Source organism: Nelumbo lutea, chromosome 1, assembly GCF_056320005.1.
Source record: "Nelumbo lutea isolate HS-2025 chromosome 1, American lotus-T2T, whole genome shotgun sequence".
Classification (NCBI taxonomy): domain Eukaryota; kingdom Viridiplantae; phylum Streptophyta; class Magnoliopsida; order Proteales; family Nelumbonaceae; genus Nelumbo; species Nelumbo lutea.
In genome coordinates, this window is record NC_142684.1 from 113,296,800 (window position 1) to 113,305,961 (window position 9,162).

A 9,162-nucleotide genomic window follows, 5' to 3' on the forward strand; every position below is an offset into this window, starting at 1 on the left:
ATATTACCTACCAAGATTGACTTCTCCCTAGAAAATTAATTAATGGAAAATTCCTATTGAGTTAGTGCATTATTTTTTAGCTTGGGGTGTCATGCCGCAACTTTTGGTGTTACATGAACTGAGGAGCCTGGGAACGTTGTTAAGCCATGTTTGGTAAAAAAATGGAAATAAAAAATAGGTTTGTATAATCCACAGAATCAACTTTTCAGTAAGGTTTTAAAGATCGATCGGGAATTATGTTGGAACCATTCTATTCACAGTTCAATAGTTTAACCATTTGATTCGAATGAATGGCCTGTTCTAATTGAGAATTTTTAAAAATTAAAATACAAAACAGTCAAAATCATTGAATGGATTAAATGGGTCAACGATACAACCACTCGGGGTCATGGCCACTGACCAAATCAACAGTTTTTGGCCAAAGATCAGATTGAGGGTGAAATTGAATCAGTTGCTTGGATGACTCTCATGTCAAACGGTGCACGGTCAAAGGTAGATCAAGAACACTGCTTTCCATGCTGCTCAATCAACACAGAACCCTCCCAAACGGGCTCTAATATTGAGAAAGAAAGAATTTCTTTTTCCAATCCATTATTTTGCCATGTTGAGCACTGGTGTGGCGGATCTGCACCATCCATCAGATGGGAATATATCCTCCGGATTGGAACAGGGACCTGCTGGGAGCACGGGCGTGTGAATCAGTCTATCAATTTTCAATCTATCGGTGCACATCTCAAGTCTCAACTGTCTTTCTATGGAGCTACGATTACAACTGGATGTAGATGTAGTTTCTCCGATGGAACCGTCACCTGATGACCATATCTTTCGTAGAGGTGATGGACTGATGGGTTGAGGCCCCAATTCGGATATCTTGCTGCGTATATCCATACGGGTCACTTTCTCACGTGAGAATGAGATGAATTCCGTAATCCCATCCCATCGGCAATGGCGTTGTCAGGATTTGTAGACTGTAGCGATATTATTGGATTTCACATCGCAAATTCCATAGGAGGCAGGAGGGAGGTTCCGTAAGCAAGCTAGATCTGTAATTTCTGGGTTGCTCCATTGGGGTTAGCGTAGCGGGGAATTCAGAATTCTGTGTCGGGAATTGGGAGCCTAGGTCTCGAACAAATAGGTTGATACTTGAAAAAAAGGAGTCAGACCGCCTCCGTCTAGTCTAACCGGTGCAAATCTATTCGGATTCGGATTCGGATTCGGGTTCGGGTTCGGGTTCGGGTCAACCGGATTGCCCGGGTTTCATAAACATAACTGAGATATGGGTTGGATCATACTTTTCAAACTGTCCTTAGAAGTTGACTACAATGAGATATTCAAAAAGATAAATACAATCATGTAAAGGAATTGGAATTTTCTCCGGATTAGGGGTGGAAATGACTTGAGATTTTGATGAATTATTTGATATTGGCTCATGAAAAGCTTGATTTGATTCGGTCTAAATCGATTTTTGAGCCAAACTCAAAACCAATATATAGGCTCATTTTCTAATTGAGTCGAGTTTAAGTTTAATATAGCTTGACTCGTAAGACTAGCGAGCCGAATAGAGTCTCTCTCTCTATAATAATAATAATAATAATATTATTATTATTATTATAATATAAAAAATAATATATATATAAATAAAAATAAAAACATTATATGTAATATTTTTATTTTTTATATATATAATAATAACTAGTTTTATAATTCTTAAATTCTTATATATAAAATAAGACATAAATTTTTATATTTATAGTTTTAAATTTTATAGTAAGTTTGGTTCATAATTAAGCTCGAGCTTGAACCTCATGGCTTTCTTGCAAGCCAAGCTTGAATAGCCAGATATGTGTCTCAACTCGACTCAAATCCACCCCTACTTAGGATGTAACATTTTTCCCTTTGAAAGATTACCAATTTGGTTCCTTCGCTTATTCTACCTAAATTACAATATTTTTGCCCCTAAGTTTTGTTTGGGGAGAGTGCAAATACAAATATATAGAGTTTATTTTGGTTAATGTAAGTGCAAAGTTGGTTTAGTTTTGCATTGATAAATTCCAAACATGCATTGAAAATCTAGAACCTATCTTGAATGCAAAGTTTGCATTCATTTTAGATGCAAACATGCATTGAAAATTGTGAAATTGTCACTTTCAATACATAAATGCATTGTTACCAAACACCAACAAACTTGAACTAGAATGCATACTGAATTAGCATTTGCACTCTTCCTAAGTGGAGCCTTAGAGGTTGAAAAGAGAAGTTTGGACGCGCTGACAATGGGTTGATTTAATTGAAGTCCAAGGCAAAATCTAGAACCTATCTTGTAGGGATTGATTCTAGATTTTTGAAACCATAACCTACCCTATGAAGATCGGTTTTCAAGGTCTACCCATGGATGATGATGATATATTGTTTTTAACCTTTCGAGAGCTCTAGCCTTAAATAATAATCTATTACATTTCATCTTTCAAATCTATATAATCATTCAAGCTCAAAGAAAATAAAACATAATTTATAAATAACTTAAATAATATCATATAATTGTCACTAATTTATAATCAAACTTCACATATACAATTTCAATGCAAATAGAATACAACTTTGCACACATTCCACCAAGGCTGGTTTCAAAGGTCAATTAAAGCCGGTTCTTTGGACCAATTTGAATAGGATAAACCCCCAGACCTTCGAGCTGGCTTGGGTGGGGATCAGTTTTAAGAATTTGGAATTAGAGCCCACTTGAGGACCAATTGAAACATAACTTATGAACTAACGGCGGAACCAGGAATTCTTTTTATTGAGGGAGGCCAAAATGCAGTAAATATAGACAGGGGGCCAAAATCTAAGAGGGATTTAAATAAGGTATTATGGGGATTTTCAAACCACCCATGGCTCAGACCTTGTTACCGAGGTTGGTTTGAGGTAATTTCCAATCGGTTTCTACTCTTTGTTCACCTACAACTGCACGTCATGCACATGTCCTTCATATTGTGGCCAGTGTTTTGTGGTCTATAGATCTGAACTCTACAAAGGGGTTTGATTTAGTCAAGAGGGGTTTGATCTGTTACACTTTTTTTGGTTAAATCATGCTGATCAATTAGGGGGCCATTTGATAAGTCTTTTTTTTTTAAAATCTTCTGGAAGCTCTAACAGTTAAGAGATGTAATGAGCTTTTGCATTAAGATCTTGAAAACTGAAAAGCTCTTTTCGTACAAGACGAGTTGAAAAAAACTGAAAAGCTCTATTTAGAGCTTCATGAAAATCACCTAAAACAAGCTTCACACATCTTTTTGGCATGATGTCTTTTGGCAGTTAGATCTTTTCTCAAGCAAACACGAAAAGACAAAAGTGTAGACTGGCAGACTTCTAAAAATCCAACAGCATGCGGAAAGAGACACACCAAACTGGGCCTAGATTAACCTAAGTCAAAAGGTAATCATATTAAGAACAAAATTTTTAGCCATACATTGAGAACATCTCTTGTGAGTGATAACCTACAAGTTCGAGAGATATATTCAATACATGATTGCGATATGCTGGAGAGCAAATTTGGATTCATGTTTTAATCGTTCACTAGTGGGGACCCATGCGATGCACGAGATTTATTAAGCGAAAACTAAGTAATAGAAATGATCATTTTCTAAAATACCCTTATAGTTTAGTGGATTTATTAATATCTACCCTATAGTTAGCATTTTACTAAAACACCACTTATAATTTACAATGGATTTAATCAATTTTCCATTAGATGATAGTGGAAAATGACAGTGTTGACCCTATTGCTCATTTAAATAAATTTAATCAAAAGAAAATAAAAATTAAAATACTATTTTTTCCTTTAATATGACACGAACAACCACTCTATTGGCTATATTTGGTCAATTTTGTTTTATGTACAAAAAAAGTGTTAAGGGTATTTTTGGAATAAAAAAATCATGGGCCTAATGGCAAAACAAACACTCCTCAATGAAATATTGATTAAATAAATAAGTTGTACAATATATGTGATGTTTAAGTAAAATGAAAACTATAAGGTAGGTTTAAGTAAATATGTAAAACTATAAAGTGTATTCTAGTAAATGACCCTAATAGAAACACATAAGAGTAGAGTTCACATTTACGCCCCACAAGGGGGTGCCCCACAACATCCCACAATACATCTCCACCATGTATTGGAACATCTCCCGATGATAGTACCAAAACCGATTATGTCATCATTGGGAGATGCTTCCAATAAACGATGAGGATATGTTGAGGGATGTTGTGGGGCACAGATGTGAACTCATAAGATTATACAATTGTTTTATATTTTTAACTTTTAAAATAATCAATAATTATTCATATTTTATTTACTACTTTTAACAAATTTTTTATAATACAAAAATAACAATAATTTATTTTAGTTAGGTTTATTCACCAAACTAATGAAACTGGCCAACCCAATCAACTCGACTCGAGTTGGTCAGTTTTTTAATATTTTAGGCCGGCTTTGGTTCAAAAATTTCCCAATTCGACCAAGTTAGATCAGTTTCACTTTGACCATTTGTAAATCGACCAAAATCGAACGACCTAACCATGTATATATATTAATATTTTATATTTTAAATATAATTTTTAATATGAAAAAGTGAAAATTTTCCCATATTTCTTAGTCTAAAATGTTTTATATCATAAATCTAAATTTTAAATTTATTTTTTAATAATTGCACTATAAATTAAATTAATTTTTTAAGTTTAAATCTTTTGAATTGATTGACCAAACCAAAAAATCAATCCAAACTGATACAATTTGAGTGGGTCAGTTTTCACAAAAGGTCAATCAGTTTCAGCTAACCAACTCTCCAACTTGACTAGGTCAATTTGGTTGGCCAAATAGCCTATGACCGAATCAAACCAACTCATGAACACTCATAATTTCAGCTAAATTAGTAGTCTCATTTCTAAAAATAACAATAGTTTAATCTCCAATAATTATTGAAAATTTATAACAAAAATACACAATTATTGAAAATATATTGATAACGAAAAAAATAATAATTAAAAAAATACAATAAGTACTAAAAGTATATTAGATTAATCAATAAATAGTATAATCTCAAATAATAGTTTAATCTCTTATAAAAAATAATCATCAAGTTATAACAAAAATACAATAAGTACACTAAATTAAATTTAAAAATTTCAATAATAGTAGTTTAATCTCCAATAATTATTGAAAATTTTATGTTAAATAACAAAACAAAATAAATTTATACATAATCATTGAAAATACATTTATCACAAAAAATAATAAATAATTACTAAAATACAATAGATATTAATTTTAGTATATAATTATATAATAAATACAGATTAAGAGTTTAAAATTATTATTAATAAATAATAAATTTTTTAAAAGTTATTTTCTCGAATTTTTACTTGATATAAGTGAAATTACTTATTTACAATATTATGTAAAAATATTAAATTATTATTAATTTCAATATTATGTTATAATTATTTTCTACTTTTCAGATTTTTAAATTTATTACATAATTTCTTTATTTTAACTATTTAAAATCTAGTAATGTTAAATATATTGTTATTTAAAATAATTAGTTATTTAAATACTTAAGTAATATGTAAAATACTTAAATTTAAAAATATTAATTATTTATTGAATTTAATTATCCATAAAATCACAATTTATACTATTATACATAACTTCATTATTAATTTTATAATATATTAAATTATTATTAATTTTGATATCATGTTATAATTAATTTTCTACTTTGAAGAATTTTTTTAAATTTATTACATAATTTCGCTATTTAAACTATTTAAATTCTAGTTATGATAAATATTTAGTTATTTAAATATTTAAATAATCTATAAAATATTTAAATTTTTTTGTTATTTTAATTTTATTTATTTAAATATATTACATATTATTAAATATTTGAAAAACATTTAAATTGATAATCCGGTAAAAAACATAATTTAAATTGTTAGTACATAATTTCGTGATATGTTTTGTAAAAATATAAAATTATTTTTAATAAATATTTTTATGTTATTATATAATTTTATTAGAATATTTAACTAATTCTTAAATTTTTTAATCCAAACTTTCTTTATATAGATAAAGATGAAAAGTAGGGGAGAGGATAAACCGGAATTAGAGATAATTTAGGAGAGAAACTCCCTACTAAATTAGAGACAATTTTGGAGATAAATAGGATTAGAGATAATTTAGAAGATAAATAGGAATTAGAGATAATTTTGGAGAAAGTGGGAGAGGTAGTTTAGGAGAAATTTTAGGAGAAGAGATTATTTAGGTTATTGAGAAAGTTTCTCATTAGTTGTTTCAAAAACGACATGCAAATATATATATATATATATAGATTTTATGTTTTTGTTTGTTTTTTTACTTAAAACTAATTTTTAGTAAAAACTGAAAAAAAAATGCCCACACTTTTCCCCCTAATCTCCTTTCTCTTCTTCCATAGTAAATTTTTATCGCTACTTTTTTGGTCAAACAGAGGTGCCAACAAACAAGGGAGGAGTCCTGCTACCCAGTGTTTTTAAAACTGGACTAGACTAGTTCCATTAAACCTCAAAACCACTTGTTGGCCAAAAACCGTTGATTTGGTCAGTGAACTACTGACCTGGGTGGTCGAACTATTGAATTGTTAACCCAAACAACGGTTTTTGGCTATTTTTTGTTTTTTAATTTTTTTGTCAGAGTGGGTCATCCATTCAGTCCGAATGATCAAATCTTTCGACCAAAGAACCTGACCCAGAATGGTTCTTTGTCTGGTCCGAATTTAGAAACCTTGGTGCTATCCAATGTTTTAAAAACCAACCTAAAGGCTAAACCGTTTTTGACTCCAGGTCGCAGGTCACCAATTTGATCGGCTAGGTCGAACAGTTCAGACTGTGTCACGTCAGCACATATATGTATTACGTATATATTTATTTACATATATGTGTGTGTGTGTGTATAAATATATATTTTAGCAATAAATAATGTATAAATATGTTTGAGATATGTTATATGTATTATTTTCTATTTAATTTATGTGTTTTTAGTTCAATTTTAATTTTTTATTTATAAAAGATATTAAAAATTACAATTTGAGGCCAAAAAAGGTTTTTCTTTTTTTGCAAAAATAGCAAACACCTATGGCCCATTGGGACACATAAATCTTGAAAACTTATCCAAAATAAAAAAAAAAAAATCATCCCAATTGGACATTGGAATGCAAAGTTATGGCCTCCGAAAGTTTTACATGCACTAAGTGTGTAATTGCAACCCGATCATTAGATCAAATGGGTCAACGATCGAACCAGTTGAGTTGAATGGTTCTTGACGAAATCAACAATTTTGACTGTCTAATGGATTTTAACTGAACCTGACCTAAAATCTTAGCCGAATGGCGGTTCGAATGTTTCGACCGACTAGGTCAACGACGGATTGAAAACATTGATGCTACACTGCTACCTGTTAGGCCAAAGACCAGCACTGAATGATTTGAATCCCAACGCCTCTGATTACCCAAAAAAAAATCTGAGATACAAGCGGTACTCATCCCTAGCCCCTATATCGGGACTGTATGTATTTTGTATTTACAAATGTGCCAATTAGAGAGCCCTGTGACAGCCCAGGCTGTCTAACGGTGGACAGCCAAAGTTTTGTTTATTAAAGGTGGGATTTGATCCCACACTTAGTAGAATTTAGATGCTGTTTGGTGTGACTGCATTTTATATCGTTGCTTTGAAATCAGCTTGATTGCTCTATGCATTGGGAATATTTCTATAATTGTATATTTTTTTATGGGGAAATATTCCCAATCCAAGGTTGTAAGGGACTGTGCCAACAGTATAAACATGGCCTTAGGAGGACCAAATTCGATTTCTGTTGTATTGCATGAGATTACAACAGTAGTATGTTGAAATAAAATAAGTCAATAACTTTAGTGATGTTTGGCATCAATGTCGTTTTTTGAGAAAATTATACCATGTAGGTGTCACACCAGAGAAAACGGTGCTTCAAACAATACCCTCTTGTTTGGAGCCGTTTTTCTAGAAAAAAACGTTGTTCCAAACCACGTCTTGAAAATCAGAAAAGTGTGGTCTGGAGTAACATCAAATTCAATGTTTTCTGAGAAAACGGTGCATTGCTGCCGGTGGTGCAATGATGTGGCATCATCTTGGACGCTGATAATATAAACCATGTTGAAAACATTGCTGTGAGCACTGGTACCAAACAAAACCAATGACGTTTTCTCCAGAAAAGCCTATGTGGCAGGTATCATTGATTCCAAACAAAAAATAAGCACTGTTTTCTCTTACAACTCCACATATCCAACACCATTTTTATGATAAAATGGTGAGATGTTCCCAGCACCAATGCCAAACGCCTACTTTGCTAATGCCTGTTTTGTAAACCGCAATACAATACAACGTCTAGAATTTCCTGCTTGGGGTGTTGAAGAAATCATTGCCATTATATTTTATTTTGTTTTAAGGGGATGCTGCAATGTCTCCTTTCACACAAAGGATTGAAAAACAAATATGGTTTATTTTAGGCTGTATTTGGTGAGAGTATAAATGCAGAACCAAAATGAATTTGTACTTATACTTTAATTTTATAGTTGCTTGGAAAGAATATATTTTTGTGCTAAAAATGAAAATAAATTTGCTTTTTCCACCGTTATTGCATCCAAATTGGACACTTTGCTTCCAAAAAGTAGAGCAAATTTTGCATTAAAAATTGGTCAATTAATGCAAAATACTTTGACCCCGGCCTTGAGATTCATGTTTACATCTATCACAACCAAACAAAACTGAAATGAATTTGCACCCATACTCCTTGACCTTGACCGAATTTGCATTCACATCAGCATACGTACTTTTTGCATAGCAAATAAATAAACACCCTTCGTTACAATGGATACAACATTAAGAGGACAAAAATTAAGGGCCTCTTTGGATGAATCCGATTCTAACTGTTTGGTTGGGCAGACCTTGGGAATGAAATCTCATTCCAATTGATTTCAATTCCCATTCTAGTTTTGTCTGAACCAAACAGATTATGGTAATAAATCATTCCAATTCCTGATTCTGACAGATTTTGATTCCAATTCCAATTTTGATTCCGGTTATGAACCAAATGAATCC